Here is a 17,835-nt window from a genome sequence, read left to right on the forward strand (position 1 = left end):
TTAGTGGTAGAATTCTCGCCTGCCATGAGGGAGGCATGGATCTGAAAAGGGAATAAACACCACCCAATGTTGTGCTCAAAGCAAATGACTCTTAGATTTGGAGTCTTATTCGCTATTGACTCAGATAGCTAGGCTTTTTTACAGTGTTATGGCATCATGGCAAGGCAAGGATTGCCCTTCAATTTATAAAACCAAAGCAAGGTTTCCACATTTAGTAGATCCTGAGAGTCCTGCTTGGTTTCACACACTGATGTACACCTCTTTTAAGTTTCAAATAAAACACGTTTGGTTGTGTAGTGACAGAGATCTCGCCTGTAGAATTCTGGGAAAAAACACCGCCCAACGTGGGGCTCGAACCCACGACCCTGAGATTAAGAGTCTCATGCTCTACCGACTGAGCTAGCCAGGCTTGGTTACTGTTGTGTGACAAAAAGGCCACTCAAGCCAAGGAGTGCCCTACAAACTATTAAAGTAGATCTAGGCTACCACATTCAGTACACTGAGATGCATGCTTGGTTTCACAAATTGAGGAAAATGGGTAAGTAACCGTGAAGTAAAATGTGAAGCTTTGGTTGTTCAGTGGTAGAATTCTATCCTGCCACGCGGGAGGCCCGGGTTCGATTCCCGGCCAATGCAGTACTCAAGTTTTACTGAAATTATGGTATATTTTGTTAAAGAGTGTCTGGCTCTTTGCATTTTGGTGGTGCAGGTAAAGAATTCCACATACTATAAATTAATGGTAGAATCTTGTGGTTTAGTGGTAGAATTCCCACCTGCCAAGAGAGAGGTCTGGATCTGAAAAGGGAATAAACACCAAACAAATGTTGTACTAAAAGCATATGACTCTTAGCTTGGGAGTTTTATTTCTATTGACTAAGCTGGCCAGGCTTTGTTACAGTGTTGTAGCATCAAGGCAAGGCAACGCTTGCTCTTCAATCTACACTATTAAACCAAAGCAAAGTTTCCACATTCAGTAGATCCTGATATTCCTGCATGGTTTCACCCACTGATGTACACCTGAAACAGCGATATATTTTGTTAAAGAGTGCCTGGCTCTTTGCATTTTGGTGGTGCAGGTATAGAATTTAACATACAATGATTTAGTGGTAGAATCTTGTGGTTTAGTGGTAGAATTCTCGCCTGCCATGAGGGAGGCATGGATCTGAAAAGGGAATAAACACCACCCAATGTTGTGCTCAAAGCAAATGACTCTTAGATTTGGAGTCTTATTCGCTATTGACTCAGATAGCTAGGCTTTTTTACAGTGTTATGGCATCATGGCAAGGCAAGGATTGCCCTTCAATTTATAAAACCAAAGCAAGGTTTCCACATTTAGTAGATCCTGAGATTCCTGCTTGGTTTCACACACTGATGTACACCTCTTTTAAGTTTCAAATAAAACATGTTTGGTTGTGTAGTGACAGAGATCTCGCCTGTAGAATTCTGGGAAAAAACACCGCCCAACGTGGGGCTCGAACCCACGACCCTGAGATTAAGAGTCTCATGCTCTACCGACTGAGCTAGCCAGGCTTGGTTACTGTTGTGTGACAAAAAGGCCACTCAAGCCAAGGAGTGCCCTACAAGCTATTAAAGTAGATCTAGGCTACCACATTCAGTACACTGAGATGCATGCTTGGTTTCACAAATTGAGGAAAATGGGTAAGTAACCGTGAAGTAAAATGTGAAACGTTGGTTGTTCAGTGGTAGAATTCTCGCCTGCCACGCGGGAGTCCCGGGTTCGATTCCCGGCCAATGCAGTACTCAAGTTTTACTGAAATTATGGTATATTTTGTTAAAGAGTGTCTGGCTCTTTGCTTTTTGGTGGTGCAGGTATAGAATTCCACATACAATAAATTAATGGTAGAATCTTGTGGTTTAGTGGTAGAATTCCCACCTGCCAAGAGAGAGGTCTGGATCTGAAAAGGGAATAAACACCAAACAAATGTTGTACTAAAAGCATATGACTCTTAGCTTGGGAGTTTTATTTCTATTGACTAAGCTGGCCAGGCTTTGTTACAGTGTTGTAGCATCAAGGCAAGGCAACGCTTGCTCTTCAATCTACACTATTAAACCAAAGCAAAGTTTCCACATTCAGTAGATCCTGATATTCCTGCATGGTTTCACCCACTGATGTACACCTGAAACAGCGATATATTTTGTTAAAGAGTGCCTGGCTCTTTGCATTTTGGTGGTGCAGGCATAGAATTCAACATACAATGATTTAGTGGTAGAATCTTGTGGTTTAGTGGTAGAATTCTCGCCTGCCATGAGGGAGGCATGGATCTAAAAAGGGAATAAACACCACCCAATGGTGTGCTCAAAGCAAATGACTCTTAGATTTGGAGTCTTATTCGCTATTGACTCAGATAGCTAGGCTTTTTTACAGTGTTATGGCATCATGGCAAGGCAAGGATTGCCCTTCAATCTATAAAACCAAAGCAAGGTTTCCACATTTAGTAGATCCTGAGATTCCTGCTTGGTTTCACACACTGATGTACACCTCTTTTAAGTTTCAAATAAAACACGTTTGGTTGTGTAGTGACAGAGATCTCGCCTGTAGAATTCTGGGAAAAAACACCGCCCAATGTGGGGCTCGAACCCATGACCCTGAGATTAAGAGTCTCATGCTCTACCGACTGAGCTAGCCAGGCTTGGTTACTGTGATTTGACAAAAAGGCCACTCAAGCCAAGGAGTGCAATACAAGCTATTAAAGTAGATCTAGGCTACCACATTCAGTACACTGAGATGCATGCTTGGTTTCACACATTGAGGAAAATGGGTAAGTAACCGTGAAGTAAAATGTGAAGCATTGGTTGTTCAGTGGTAGAATTCTCGCCTGCCACGCGGGAGGCCCGGGTTCGATTCCCGGCCAATGCAGTACTCAAGTTTTACTGAAATTATGGTATATTTTGTTAAAGAGTGTCTGGCTCTTTGCATTTTGGTGGTGCAGGTATAGAATTCCACATACAATAAATTAATGGTAGAATCTTGTGGTTTAGTGGTAGAATTCCCACCTGCCAAGAGAGAGGTCTGGATCTGAAAAGGGAATAAACACCAAACAAATGTTGTACTAAAAGCATATGACTCTTAGCTTGGGAGTTTTATTTCTATTGACTAAGCTGGCCAGGCTTTGTTACAGTGTTGTAGCATCAAGGCAAGGCAACGCTTGCTCTTCAATCTACACTATTAAACCAAAGCAAAGTTTCCACATTCAGTAGATCCTGATATTCCTGCATGGTTTCACCCACTGATGTACACCTGAAACAGCAATATATTTTGTTAAAGAGTGCCTGGCTCTTTGCATTTTGGTGGTGCAGGTATAGAATTCAACATACAATGATTTAGTGGTAGAATCTTTTAGTTTAGTGGTAGAATTCTCGCCTGCTATGAGGGAGGCATGGATCTGAAAAGGGAATAAACACCACCCAATGTTGTGCTCAAAGCAAATGACTCTTAGATTTGGAGTCTTATTCGCTATTGACTCAGATAACTAGGCTTTTTTACAGTGTTATGGCATCATGGCAAGGCAAGGATTGCCCTTCAATCTATAAAACCAAAGCTAGGTTTCCACATTTAGTAGATCCTGAGATTCCTGCTTGGTTTCACACACTGATGTACACCTCTTTTAAGTTTCAAATAAAACACGTTTGGTTGTGTAGTGACAGATATCTCGCCTGTAGAATTCTGGGAAAAAACACCACCCAACGTGGGGCTCGAACCCACGACCCTGAGATTAAGAGTCTCATGCTCTACCGACTGAGCTAGCCAGGCTTGGTTACTGTTGTGTGACAAAAAGGCCACTCAAGCCAAGGAGTGCCCTACAAACTATTAAAGTAGATCTAGGCTACCACATTCAGTACACTGAGATGCATGCTTGGTTTCACAAATTGAGGAAAATGGGTAAGTAACCGTGAAGTAAAATGTGAAGCTTTGGTTGTTCAGTGGTAGAATTCTAGCCTGCCATGCGGGAGGCCCGGGTTCGATTCCCGGCCAATGCAGTACTCAATTTTTACTGAAATTATGGTATATTTTGTTAAAGAGTGTCTGGCTCTTTGCATTTTTGTGGTGCAGGTAAAGAATTCCACATACAATAAATTAATGTTAGAATCTTGTGGTTAAGTGGTAGAATTCCCACCTGCCAAGAGAGAGGTCTGGATCTGAAAAGGGAATAAACACCAAACAAATGTTGTACTAAAAGCATATGACTCTTAGCTTGGGAGTTTTATTTCTATTGACTAAGCTGGCCAGGCTTTGTTACAGTGTTGTAGCATCAAGGCAAGGCAACGCTTGCTCTTCAATCTACACTATTAAACCAAAACAAAGTTTCCACATTCAGTAGATCCTGATATTCCTGCATGGTTTCACCCACTGATGTACACCTGAAACAGCAATATATTTTGTTAAAGAGTGCCTGGCTCTTTGCATTTTGGTGGTGCAGGTATAGAATTCAACATACAATGATTTAGTGGTAGAATCTTGTAGTTTAGTGGTAGAATTCTCGCCTGCTATGAGGGAGGCATGGATCTGAAAAGGGAATAAACACCACCCAATGGTGTGCTCAAAGCAAATGACTCTTAGATTTGGAGTCTTATTCGCTATTGACTCAGATAGCTAGGCTTTTTTACAGTGTTATGGCATCATGGCAAGGCAAGGATTGCCCTTCAATCTATAAAACCAAAGCAAGGTTTCCACATTTAGTAGATCCTGAGATTCCTGCTTGGTTTCACACACTGATGTACACCTCTTTTAAGTTTCAAATAAAACACGTTTGGTTGTGTAGTGACAGAGATCTCGCCTGTAGAATTCTGGGAAAAAACACCGCCCAATGTGGGGCTCGAACCCATGACCCTGAGATTAAGAGTCTCATGCTCTACCGACTGAGCTAGCCAGGCTTGGTTACTGTGATTTGACAAAAAGGCCACTCAAGCCAAGGAGTGCAATACAAGCTATTAAAGTAGATCTAGGCTACCACATTCAGTACACTGAGATGCATGCTTGGTTTCACACATTGAGGAAAATGGGTAAGTAACCGTGAAGTAAAATGTGAAGCTTTGGTTGTTCAGTGGTAGAATTCTAGCCTGCCATGCGGGAGGCCGGGGTTCGATTCCCGGCCAATGCAGTACTCAATTTTTACTGAAATTATGGTATATTTTGTTAAAGAGTGTCTGGCTCTTTGCATTTTGGTGGTGCAGGTAAAGAATTCCACATACAATAAATTAATGTTAGAATCTTGTGGTTAAGTGGTAGAATTCCCACCTGCCAAGAGAGAGGTCTGGATCTGAAAAGGGAATAAACACCAAACAAATGTTGTACTAAAAGCATATGACTCTTAGCTTGGGAGTTTTATTTCTATTGACTAAGCTGGCCAGGCTTTGTTACAGTGTTGTAGCATCAAGGCAAGGCAACGCTTGCTCTTCAATCTACACTATTAAACCAAAACAAAGTTTCCACATTCAGTAGATCCTGATATTCCTGCATGGTTTCACCCACTGATGTACACCTGAAACAGCAATATATTTTGTTAAAGAGTGCCTGGCTCTTTGCATTTTGGTGGTGCAGGTATAGAATTCAACATACAATGATTTAGTGGTAGAATCTTGTAGTTTAGTGGTAGAATTCTCGCCTGCTATGAGGGAGGCATGGATCTGAAAAGGGAATAAACACCACCCAATGTTGTGCTCAAAGCAAATGACTCTTAGATTTGGAGTCTTATTCGCTATTGACTCAGATAACTAGGCTTTTTTACAGTGTTATGGCATCATGGCAAGGCAAGGATTGCCCTTCAATCTATAAAACCAAAGCTAGGTTTCCACATTTAGTAGATCCTGAGATTCCTGTTGGTTTCACACACTGATGTACACCTCTTTTAAGTTTCAAATAAAACACGTTTGGTTGTGTAGTGACAGAGATCTCGCCTGTAGAATTCTGGGAAAAAACACCGCCCAACATGGGGCTCGAACCCACGACCCTGAGATTAAGAGTCTCATGCTCTACCGACTGAGCTAGCCAGGCTTGGTTACTGTTGTGTGACAAAAAGGCCACTCAAGCCAAGGAGTGCCCTACAAACTATTAAAGTAGATCTAGGCTACCACATTCAGTACACTGAGATGCATGCTTGGTTTCACAAATTGAGGAAAATGGGTAAGTAACCGTGAAGTAAAATGTGAAGCATTGGTTGTTCAGTGGTAGAATTCTCGCCTGCCACGCGGGAGGCCCGGGTTCGATTCCCGGCCAATGCAGTACTCAAGTTTTACTGAAATTATGGTATATTTTGTTAAAGAGTGTCTGGCTCTTTGCATTTTGGTGGTGCAGGTAAAGAATTCCACATACAATAAATTAATGTTAGAATCTTGTGGTTTAGTGGTATAATTCCCACCTGCCAAGAGAGAGGTCTGGATCTGAAAAGGGAATAAACACCAAACAAATGTTGTACTAAAAGCATATGACTCTTAGCTTGGGAGTTTTATTTCTATTGACTAAGCTGGCCAGGCTTTGTTACAGTGTTGTAGCATCAAGGCAAGGCAACGCTTGCTCTTCAATCTACACTATTAAACCAAAGCAAAGTTTCCACATTCAGTAGATCCTGATATTCCTGCATGGTTTCACCCACTGATGTACACCTGAAACAGCGATATATTTTGTTAAAGAGTGCCTGGCTCTTTGCATTTTGGTGGTGCAGGCATAGAATTCAACATACAATGATTTAGTGGTAGAATCTTGTGGTTTAGTGGTAGAATTCTCGCCTGCCATGAGGGAGGCATGGATCTAAAAAGGGAATAAACACCACCCAATGTTGTGCTCAAAGCAAATGACTCTTAGATTTGGAGTCTTATTCGCTATTGACTCAGATAGCTAGGCTTTTTTACAGTGTTATGGCATCATGGCAAGGCAAGGATTGCCCTTCAATCTATAAAACCAAAGCAAGGTTTCCACATTTAGTAGATCCTGAGATTCCTGCTTGGTTTCACACACTGATGTACACCTCTTTTAAGTTTCAAATAAAACACGTTTGGTTGTGTAGTGACAGAGATCTCGCCTATAGAATTCTGGGAAAAAACACCGCCCAATGTGGGGCTCGAACCCATGACCCTGAGATTAAGAGTCTCATGCTCTACCGACTGAGCTAGCCAGGCTTGGTTACTGTGATTTGACAAAAAGGCCACTCAAGCCACGGAGTGCAATACAAGCTATTAAAGTAGATCTAGGCTACCACATTCAGTACACTGAGATGCATGCTTGGTTTCACACATTGAGGAAAATGGGTAAGTAACCGTGAAGTAAAATATGAAGCATTGGTTGTTCAGTGGTAGAATTCTCGCCTGCCACGCGGGTGGCCCGGTTTCGGTTCCCGGCCAATGCAGTACTCAAGTTTTACTGAAATTATGGTATATTTTGTTAAAGAGTGTCTGGCTCTTTGCATTTTGGTGGTGCAGGTAAAGAATTTCACATACAATAAATTAATGGTAGAATCTTGTGGTTTAGTGGTAGAATTCCCACCTGCCAAGAGAGAGGTCTGGATCTGAAAAGGGAATAAACACCAAACAAATGTTGTACTAAAAGCATATGACTCTTAGCTTGGGAGTTTTATTTCTATTGACTAAGCTGGCCAGGCTTTGTTACAGTGTTGTAGCATCAAGGCAAGGCAACGCTTGCTCTTCAATCTACACTATTAAACCAAAGCAAAGTTTCCACATTCAGTAGATCCTGATATTCCTGCATGGTTTCACCCACTGATGTACACCTGAAACAGCGATATATTTTGTTAAAGAGTGCCTGGCTCTTTGCATTTTGGTGGTGCAGGTATAGAATTTAACATACAGTGATTTAGTGGTAGAATCTTGTGGTTTAGTGGTAGAATTCTCGCCTGCCATGAGGGAGGCATGGATCTGAAAAGGGAATAAACACCACCCAATGTTGTGCTCAAAGCAAATGACTCTTAGATTTGGAGTCTTATTCGCTATTGACTCAGATAGCTAGGCTTTTTTACAGTGTTATGGCATCATGGCAAGGCAAGGATTGCCCTTCAATTTATAAAACCAAAGCAAGGTTTCCACATTTAGTAGATCCTGAGATTCCTGCTTGGTTTCACACACTGATGTACACCTCTTTTAAGTTTCAAATAAAACACGTTTGGTTGTGTAGTGACAGAGATCTCGCCTGTAGAATTCTGGGAAAAAACACCGCCCAACGTGGGGCTCGAACCCACGACCCTGAGATTAAGAGTCTCATGCTCTACCGACTGAGCTAGCCAGGCTTGGTTACTGTTGTGTGACAAAAAGGCCACTCAAGCCAAGGAGTGCCCTACAAGCTATTAAAGTAGATCTAGGCTACCACATTCAGTACACTGAGATGCATGCTTGGTTTCACAAATTGAGGAAAATGGGTAAGTAACCGTGAAGTAAAATGTGAAACGTTGGTTGTTCAGTGGTAGAATTCTCGCCTGCCACGCGGGTGGCCCGGTTTCGGTTCCCGGCCAATGCAGTACTCAAGTTTTACTGAAATTATGGTATATTTTGTTAAAGAGTGTCTGGCTCTTTGCATTTTGGTGGTGCAGGTAAAGAATTTCACATACAATAAATTAATGGTAGAATCTTGTGGTTTAGTGGTAGAATTCCCACCTGCCAAGAGAGAGGTCTGGATCTGAAAAGGGAATAAACACCAAACAAATGTTGTACTAAAAGCATATGACTCTTAGCTTGGGAGTTTTATTTCTATTGACTAAGCTGGCCAGGCTTTGTTACAGTGTTGTAGCATCAAGGCAAGGCAACGCTTGCTCTTCAATCTACACTATTAAACCAAAGCAAAGTTTCCACATTCAGTAGATCCTGATATTCCTGCATGGTTTCACCCACTGATGTACACCTGAAACAGCGATATATTTTGTTAAAGAGTGCCTGGCTCTTTGCATTTTGGTGGTGCAGGTATAGAATTTAACATACAGTGATTTAGTGGTAGAATCTTGTGGTTTAGTGGTAGAATTCTCGCCTGCCATGAGGGAGGCATGGATCTGAAAAGGGAATAAACACCACCCAATGTTGTGCTCAAAGCAAATGACTCTTAGATTTGGAGTCTTATTCGCTATTGACTCAGATAGCTAGGCTTTTTTACAGTGTTATGGCATCATGGCAAGGCAAGGATTGCCCTTCAATTTATAAAACCAAAGCAAGGTTTCCACATTTAGTAGATCCTGAGATTCCTGCTTGGTTTCACACACTGATGTACACCTCTTTTAAGTTTCAAATAAAACACGTTTGGTTGTGTAGTGACAGAGATCTCGCCTGTAGAATTCTGGGAAAAAACACCGCCCAACGTGGGGCTCGAACCCACGACCCTGAGATTAAGAGTCTCATGCTCTACCGACTGAGCTAGCCAGGCTTGGTTACTGTTGTGTGACAAAAAGGCCACTCAAGCCAAGGAGTGCCCTACAAGCTATTAAAGTAGATCTAGGCTACCACATTCAGTACACTGAGATGCATGCTTGGTTTCACAAATTGAGGAAAATGGGTAAGTAACCGTGAAGTAAAATGTGAAACGTTGGTTGTTCAGTGGTAGAATTCTCGCCTGCCACGCGGGAGGCCCGGGTTCGATTCCCGGCCAATGCAGTACTCAAGTTTTACTGAAATTATGGTATATTTTGTTAAAGAGTGTCTGGCTCTTTGCTTTTTGGTGGTGCAGGTATAGAATTCCACATACAATAAATTAATGGTAGAATCTTGTGGTTTAGTGGTAGAATTCCCACCTGCCAAGAGAGAGGTCTGGATCTGAAAAGGGAATAAACACCAAACAAATGTTGTACTAAAAGCATATGACTCTTAGCTTGGGAGTTTTATTTCTATTGACTAAGCTGGCCAGGCTTTGTTACAGTGTTGTAGCATCAAGGCAAGGCAACGCTTGCTCTTCAATCTACACTATTAAACCAAAGCAAAGTTTCCACATTCAGTAGATCCTGATATTCCTGCATGGTTTCACCCACTGATGTACACCTGAAACAGCGATATATTTTGTTAAAGAGTGCCTGGCTCTTTGCATTTTGGTGGTGCAGGTATAGAATTTAACATACAATGATTTAGTGGTAGAAACTTGTGGTTTAGTGGTAGAATTCTCGCCTGCCATGAGGGAGGCATGGATCTGAAAAGGGAATAAACACCACCCAATGTTGTGCTCAAAGCAAATGACTCTTAGATTTGGAGTCTTATTCGCTATTGACTCAGATAGCTAGGCTTTTTTACAGTGTTATGGCATCATGGCAAGGCAAGGATTGCCCTTCAATTTATAAAACCAAAGCAAGGTTTCCACATTTAGTAGATCCTGAGATTCCTGCTTGGTTTCACACACTGATGTACACCTCTTTTAAGTTTCAAATAAAACACGTTTGGTTGTGTAGTGACAGAGATCTCGCCTGTAGAATTCTGGGAAAAAACACCGCCCAACGTGGGGCTCGAACCCACGACCCTGAGATTAAGAGTCTCATGCTCTACCGACTGAGCTAGCCAGGCTTGGTTACTGTTGTGTGACAAAAAGGCCACTCAAGCCAAGGAGTGCCCTACAAGCTATTAAAGTAGATCTAGGCTACCACATTCAGTACACTGAGATGCATGCTTGGTTTCACAAATTGAGGAAAATAGGTAAGTAACCGTGAAGTAAAATGTGAAGCATTGGTTGTTCAGTGGTAGAATTCTCGCCTGCCACGCGGGAGGCCCGGGTTCGATTCCCGGCCAATGCAGTACTCAAGTTTTACTGAAATTATGGTATATTTTGTTAAAGAGTGGCTGGCTCTTTGCATTTTGGTGGTGCAGGTATAGAATTCCACATACAATAAATTAATGGTAGAATCTTGTGGTTTAGTGGTAGAATTCCCACCTGCCAAGAGAGAGGTCTGGATCTGAAAAGGGAATAAACACCAAACAAATGTTGTACTAAAAGCATATGACTCTTAGCTTGGGAGTTTTATTTCTATTGACTAAGCTGGCCAGGCTTTGTTACAGTGTTGTAGCATCAAGGCAAGGCAACGCTTGCTCTTCAATCTACACTATTAAACCAAAGCAAAGTTTCCACATTCAGTAGATCCTGATATTCCTGCATGGTTTCACCCACTGATGTACACCTGAAACAGCGATATATTTTGTTAAAGAGTGCCTGGCTCTTTGCATTTTGGTGGTGCAGGTATAGAATTTAACATACAATGATTTAGTGGTAGAATCTTGTGGTTTAGTGGTAGAATTCTCGCCTGCCATGAGGGAGGCATGGATCTGAAAAGGGAATAAACACCACCCAATGTTGTGCTCAAAGCAAATGACTCTTAGATTTGGAGTCTTATTCGCTATTGACTCAGATAGCTAGGCTTTTTAACAGTGTTATGGCATCATGGCAAGGCAAGGATTGCCCTTCAATTTATAAAACCAAAGCAAGGTTTCCACATTTAGTAGATCCTGAGATTCCTGCTTGGTTTCACACACTGATGTACACCTCTTTTAAGTTTCAAATAAAACACGTTTGGTTGTGTAGTGACAGAGATCTCGCCTGTAGAATTCTGGGAAAAAACACCGCCCAACGTGGGGCTCCAACCCACGACCCTGAGATTAAGAGTCTCATGCTCTACCGACTGAGCTAGCCAGGCTTGGTTACTGTGATGTGACAAAAAGGCCACTCAAGCCAAGGAGTGCCCTACAAGCTATTAAAGTAGATCTAGGCTACCACATTCAGTACACTGAGATGCATGCTTGGTTTCACACATTGAGGAAAATGGGTAAGCAACCTTGAAGTAAAATGTGAAGCATTTGTTGTTCAGTGGTAGAATTCTCGACTGCCACGCGGGAGGCCCGGGTTCGATTCCCGGCCAATGCAGTACTCAAGTTTTACTGAAATTATGGTATATTTTGTTAAAGAGTGGCTGGCTCTTTGCATTTTGGTGGTGCAGGTATAGAATTCCACATACAATAAATTAATGGTAGAATCTTGTGGTTTAGTGGTAGAATTCCCACCTGCCAAGAGAGAGGTCTGGATCTGAAAAGGGAATAAACACCAAACAAATGTTGTACTAAAAGCATATGACTCTTAGCTTGGGAGTTTTATTTCTATTGACTAAGCTGGCCAGGCTTTGTTACAGTGTTGTAGCATCAAGGCAAGGCAACGCTTGCTCTTCAATCTACACTACTAAACCAAAGCAAAGTTTCCACATTCAGTAGATCCTGATATTCCTGCATGGTTTCACCCACTGATGTACACCTGAAACAGCGATATATTTTGTTAAAGAGTGCATGACTCTTTGCATTTTGGTGGTGCAGGCATAGAATTCAACATACAATGATTTAGTGGTAGAATCTTGTGGTTTAGTGGTAGAATTCTCGCCTGCCATGAGGGAGGCATGGATCTGAAAAGGGAATAAACACCACCCAATGTTGTGCTCAAAGCAAATGACTCTTAGATTTGGAGTCTTATTCGCTATTGACTCAGATAGCTAGGCTTTTTTACAGTGTTATGGCATCATGGCAAGGCAAGGATTGCCCTTCAATCTATAAAACCAAAGCAAGGTTTCCACATTTAGTAGATCCTGAGATTCTGCTTGGTTTCACACACTGATGTACACCTCTTTTAAGTTTCAAATAAAACACGTTTGGTTGTGTAGTGACAGAGATCTCGCCTGTAGAATTCTGGGAAAAAACACCACCCAACGTGGGGCTCGAACCCATGAGCCTGAGATTAAGAGTCTCATGCTCTACCGACTGAGCTAGCCAGGCTTGGTTACTGTGATTTGACAAAAAGGCCACTCAAGCCAAGGAGTGCAATACAAGCTATTAAAGTAGATCTAGGCTACCACATTCAGTACACTGAGATGCATGCTTGGTTTACACATTGAGGAAAATGGGTAAGTAACCATGAAGGAAAATGTGAAGCATTGGTTGTTCAGTGGTAGAATTCTCGCCTGCCACGCGGGAGGCCCGGGTTCGATTCCCGGCCAATGCAGTACTCAAGTTTTACTGAAATTATGGTATATTTTGTTAAAGAGTGGCCGGCTCTTTGCATTTTGGTGGTGCAGGTATAGAATTCCACATACAATAAATTAATGGTAGAATCTTGTGGTTTAGTGGTAGAATTCCCACCTGCCAAGAGAGAGAGGTCTGGATCTGAAAAGGGAATAAACACCAAACAAATGTTGTACTAAAAGCATATGACTCTTAGCTTGGGAGTTTTATATCTATTGACTAAGCTGGCCAGGCTTTGTTACAGTGTTGTAGCATCAAGGCAAGGCAACGCTTGCTCTTCAATCTACACTATTAAACCAAAGCAAAGTTTCCACATTCAGTAGATCCTGATATTCCTGCATGGTTTCACCCACTGATGTACACCTGAAACAGCGATATATTTTGTTAAAGAGTGCCTGGCTCTTTGCATTTTGGTGGTGCAGGTATAGAATTTAACATACAATGATTTAGTGGTAGAATCTTGTGGTTTAGTGGTAGAATTCTCGCCTGCCATGAGGGAGGCATGGATCTGAAAAGGGAATAAACACCACCCAATGTTGTGCTCAAAGCAAATGACTCTTAGATTTGGAGTCTTATTCGCTATTGACTCAGATAGCTAGGCTTTTTTACAGTGTTATGGCATCATGGCAAGGCAAGGATTGCCCTTCAATTTATAAAACCAAAGCAAGGTTTCCACATTTAGTAGATCCTGAGATTCCTGCTTGGTTTCACACACTGATGTACACCTCTTTTAAGTTTCAAATAAAACACGTTTGGTTGTGTAGTGACAGAAATCTCGCCTGTAGAATTCTGGGAAAAAACACCGCCCAACGTGGGGCTCGAACCCACGACCCTGAGATTAAGAGTCTCATGCTCTACCGACTGAGCTAGCCAGGCTTGGTTACTGTGATGTGACAAAAAGGCCACTCAAGCCAAGGAGTGCCCTACAAGCTATTAAAGTAGATCTAGGCTACCACATTCAGTACACTGAGATGCATGCTTGGTTTCACACATTGAGGAAAATGGGTAAGTAACCGTGAAGTAAAATGTGAAGCATTGGTTGTTCAGTGGTAGAATTCTCGCCTGCCACGCGGGAGGCCCGGGTTCGATTCCCGGCCAATGCAGTACTCAAGTTTTACTGAAATTATGGTATATTTTGTTAAAGAGTGCCTGGCTCTTTGCATTTTGGTGGTGCAGGTATAGAATTCCACATACAATAAATTAATGGTAGAATCTTGTGGTTTAGTGGTAGAATTCCCACCTGCCAAGAGAGAGGTCTGGATCTGAAAAGGGAATAAACACCAAACAAATGTTGTACTAAAAGCATATGACTCTTAGCTTGAGAGTTTTATTTCTATTGACTAAGCTGGCCAGGCTTTGTTACAGTGTTGTAGCATCAAGGCAAGGCAACGCTTGCTCTTCAATCTACACTATTAAACCAAAGCAAAGTTTCCACATTCAGTAGATCCTGATATTCCTGCATGGTTTCACCCACTGATGTACACCTGAAACAGCGATATATTTTGTTAAAGAGTGCCTGGCTCTTTGCATTTTGGTGGTGCAGGTATAGAATTTAACATACAATGATTTAGTGGTAGAATCTTGTGGTTTAGTGGTAGAATTCTCGCCTGCCATGAGGGAGGCATGGATCTGAAAAGGGAATAAACACCACCCAATGTTGTGCTCAAAGCAAATGACTCTTAGATTTGGAGTCTTATTCGCTATTGACTCAGATAGCTAGGCTTTTTTACAGTGTTATGGCATCATGGCAAGGCAAGGATTGCCCTTCAATTTATAAAACCAAAGCAAGGTTTCCACATTTAGTAGATCCTGAGATTCCTGCTTGGTTTCACACACTGATGTACACCTCTTTTAAGTTTCAAATAAAACACGTTTGGTTGTGTAGTGACAGAGATCTCGCCTGTAGAATTCTGGGAAAAAACACCGCCCAACGTGGGGCTCGAACCCACGACCCTGAGATTAAGAGTCTCATGCTCTACCGACTGAGCTAGCCAGGCTTGGTTACTGTGATGTGACAAAAAGGCCACTCAAGCCAAGGAGTGCCCTACAATCTATTAAAGTAGATCTAGGCTACCACATTCAGTACACTGAGATGCATGCTTGGTTTCACACATTGAGGAAAATGGGTAAGTAACCTTGAAGTAACCTTGAAGTAAAATGTGAAGCATTGGTTGTTCAGTGGTAGAATTCTCGACTGCCATGCGGGAGGCCCGGGTTCGATTCCCGGCCAATGCAGTACTCAAGTTTTACTGAAATTATGGTATATTTTGTTAAAGAGTGTCTGGCTCTTTGCTTTTTGGTGGTGCAGGTATAGAATTCCACATACAATAAATTAATGGTAGAATCTTGTGGTTTAGTGGTAGAATTCCCACCTGCCAAGAGAGAGGTCTGGATCTGAAAAGGGAATAAACACCAAACAAATGTTGTACTAAAAGCATATGACTCTTAGCTTGGGAGTTTTATTTCTATTGACTAAGCTGGCCAGGCTTTGTTACAGTGTTGTAGCATCAAGGCAAGGCAACGCTTGCTCTTCAATCTACACTACTAAACCAAAGCAAAGTTTCCACATTCAGTAGATCCTGATATTCCTGCATGGTTTCACCCACTGATGTACACCTGAAACAGCGATATATTTTGTTAAATAGTGCAAGGCTCTTTGCATTTTGGTGGTGCAGGCATAGAATTCAACATACAATGATTTAGTGGTAGAATCTTGTGGTTTAGTGGTAGAATTCTCGCCTGCCATGAGGGAGGCATGGATCTGAAAAGGGAATAAACACCACCCAATGTTGTGCTCAAAGCAAATGACTCTTAGATTTGGAGTCTTATTCGCTATTGACTCAGATAGCTAGGCTTTTTTACAGTGTTATGTCATGATGGCAAGGCAAGGATTGCCCTTCAATCTATAAAACCAAAGCAAGGTTTCCACATTTAGTAGATCCTGAGATTCCTGCTTGGTTTCACACACTGATGTACACCTCTTTTAAGTTTCAAATAAAACACGTTTGGTTGTGTAGTGACAGAGATCTCGCCTGTAGAATTCTGGGAAAAAACACTGCCCAATGTGGGGCTCGAACCCATGACCCGTTTGGTTGTGTAGTGACAGAGATCTCGCCTGTAGAATTCTGGGAAAAAACACCGCCCAATGTGGGGCTCGAACCCATGACCCTGAGATTAAGAGTCTCATGCTCTACCAACTGAGCTAGCCAGGCTTGGTTACTGTGATTTGACAAAAAGGCCACTCAAGCCAAGGAGTGCAATACAAGCTATTAAAGTAGATCTAGGCTACCACATTCAGTACACTGAGATGCATGCTTGGTTTCACACATTGAGGAAAATGGGTAAGTAACCGTGAAGTAAAATGTGAAGCATTGGTTGTTCAGTGGTAGAATTCTCGCCTGCCACGCGGGAGGCCCGGGTTCGATTCCCGGGCAATGCAGTACTCAGGTTTTACTGAAATTATGGTATATTTTGTTAAAGAGTATCTGGCTCTTTGCATTTTGGTGGTGCAGGTATAGAATTCCACATACAATAAATTAATGGTAGAATCTTGTGGTTTAGTGGTAGAATTCCCACCTGCCAAGAGAGAGGTCTGGATCTGAAAAGGGAATAAACACCAAACAAATGTTGTACTAAAAGCATATGACTCTTAGCTTGGGAGTTTTATTTCTATTGACGAAGCTGGCCAGGCTTTGTTACAGTGTTGTAGCATCAAGGCAAGGCAACGCTTGCTCTTCAATCTACACTATTAAACCAAAGCAAAGTTTCCACATTCAGTAGATCCTGATATTCCTGCATGGTTTCACCCACTGATGTACACCTGAAACAGCGATATATTTTGTTAAAGAGTGCCTGGCTCTTTGCATTTTGGTGGTGTAGGTATAGAATTTAACATACAATGATTTAGTGGTAGAATCTTGTGGTTTAGTGGTAGAATTCTCGCCTGCCATGAGGGAGGCATGGATCTGAAAAGGGAATAAACACCACCCAATGTTGTGCTCAAAGCAAATGACTCTTAGATTTGGAGTCTTATTCGCTATTGACTCAGATAGCTAGGCTTTTTTACAGTGTTATGGCATCATGGCAAGGCAAGGATTGCCCTTCAATTTATAAAACCAAAGCAAGGTTTCCACATTTAGTAGATCCTGAGATTCCTGCTTGGTTTCACACACTGATGTACACCTCTTTTAAGTTTCAAATAAAACACGTTTGGTTGTGTAGTGACAGAGATCTCGCCTGTAGAATTCTGGGAAAAAACACCGCCTAACGTGGGGCTCGAACCCACGACCCTGAGATTAAGAGTCTCATGCTCTACCGACTGAGCTAGCCAGGCTTGGTTACTGTGATGTGACAAAAAGGCCACTCAAGCCAAGGAGTGCAATACAAGCTATTAAAGTAGATCTAGGCTACCACATTCAGTACACTGAGATGCATGCTTGGTTTCACACATTGAGGAAAATGGGTAAGTAACCATGAAGTAAAATGTGAAGCATTGGTTGTTCAGTGGTAGAATTCTCGCCTGCCACGCGGGAGGCCTGGGTTCGATTCCCGGCCAATGCAGTACTCAAATTTTACTGTAATTATGGTATATTTTGTTAAAGAGTGTCTGGCTCTTTGCATTTTGGTGGTGCAGGTATAGAATTCCACATACAATAAATTAATGGTAGAATCTTGTGGTTTAGTGGTAGAATTCCCACCTGCCAAGAGAGAGGTCTGGATCTGAAAAGGGAATAAACACCAAACAAATGTTGTACTAAAAGCATATGACTCTTAGCTTGGGAGTTTTATTTCTATTGACTAAGCTGGCCAGGCTTTGTTACAGTGTTGTAGAATCAAGGCAAGGCAACGCTT

The 17,835-nt window shown here is 42.0% G+C and overlaps 13 non-coding genes across 13 annotated transcripts; 5 read left to right on the forward strand and 8 right to left on the reverse strand.

Moving 5' to 3' along the window:
• Positions 1-336: 336 nt before the first annotated feature.
• TRNAK-CUU (transfer RNA lysine (anticodon CUU)) lies at positions 337-409 on the reverse strand. The gene has a single exon. It is a non-coding gene; the product is annotated as a tRNA-Lys (tRNA).
• Positions 410-1,457: 1,048 nt separating this feature from the next.
• TRNAK-CUU (transfer RNA lysine (anticodon CUU)) lies at positions 1,458-1,530 on the reverse strand. The gene has a single exon. It is a non-coding gene; the product is annotated as a tRNA-Lys (tRNA).
• Positions 1,531-2,807: 1,277 nt separating this feature from the next.
• Positions 2,808-2,878, forward strand: TRNAG-GCC (transfer RNA glycine (anticodon GCC)). Its single transcript has one exon. It is a non-coding gene; the product is annotated as a tRNA-Gly (tRNA).
• A 3,291-nt stretch (positions 2,879-6,169) lies between these two features.
• On the forward strand, positions 6,170-6,240 carry TRNAG-GCC (transfer RNA glycine (anticodon GCC)). Its single transcript has one exon. It is a non-coding gene; the product is annotated as a tRNA-Gly (tRNA).
• Positions 6,241-8,182: 1,942 nt separating this feature from the next.
• TRNAK-CUU (transfer RNA lysine (anticodon CUU)) lies at positions 8,183-8,255 on the reverse strand. Its single transcript has one exon. It is a non-coding gene; the product is annotated as a tRNA-Lys (tRNA).
• Positions 8,256-9,303: 1,048 nt separating this feature from the next.
• Positions 9,304-9,376, reverse strand: TRNAK-CUU (transfer RNA lysine (anticodon CUU)). Its single transcript has one exon. It is a non-coding gene; the product is annotated as a tRNA-Lys (tRNA).
• Positions 9,377-10,424: 1,048 nt separating this feature from the next.
• On the reverse strand, positions 10,425-10,497 carry TRNAK-CUU (transfer RNA lysine (anticodon CUU)). The gene has a single exon. It is a non-coding gene; the product is annotated as a tRNA-Lys (tRNA).
• A 156-nt stretch (positions 10,498-10,653) lies between these two features.
• Positions 10,654-10,724, forward strand: TRNAG-GCC (transfer RNA glycine (anticodon GCC)). Its single transcript has one exon. It is a non-coding gene; the product is annotated as a tRNA-Gly (tRNA).
• A 2,169-nt stretch (positions 10,725-12,893) lies between these two features.
• On the forward strand, positions 12,894-12,964 carry TRNAG-GCC (transfer RNA glycine (anticodon GCC)). The gene has a single exon. It is a non-coding gene; the product is annotated as a tRNA-Gly (tRNA).
• An 823-nt stretch (positions 12,965-13,787) lies between these two features.
• On the reverse strand, positions 13,788-13,860 carry TRNAK-CUU (transfer RNA lysine (anticodon CUU)). Its single transcript has one exon. It is a non-coding gene; the product is annotated as a tRNA-Lys (tRNA).
• Positions 13,861-14,016: 156 nt separating this feature from the next.
• Positions 14,017-14,087, forward strand: TRNAG-GCC (transfer RNA glycine (anticodon GCC)). Its single transcript has one exon. It is a non-coding gene; the product is annotated as a tRNA-Gly (tRNA).
• Positions 14,088-14,908: 821 nt separating this feature from the next.
• Positions 14,909-14,981, reverse strand: TRNAK-CUU (transfer RNA lysine (anticodon CUU)). Its single transcript has one exon. It is a non-coding gene; the product is annotated as a tRNA-Lys (tRNA).
• A 2,263-nt stretch (positions 14,982-17,244) lies between these two features.
• Positions 17,245-17,317, reverse strand: TRNAK-CUU (transfer RNA lysine (anticodon CUU)). Its single transcript has one exon. It is a non-coding gene; the product is annotated as a tRNA-Lys (tRNA).
• Positions 17,318-17,835: the final 518 nt, after the last annotated feature.

This window comes from Crinia signifera, chromosome 3 (genome assembly GCF_055691185.1).
Source record: "Crinia signifera chromosome 3, ASM5569118v1, whole genome shotgun sequence".
NCBI classification, from domain to species: Eukaryota; Metazoa; Chordata; class Amphibia; order Anura; family Myobatrachidae; genus Crinia; species Crinia signifera.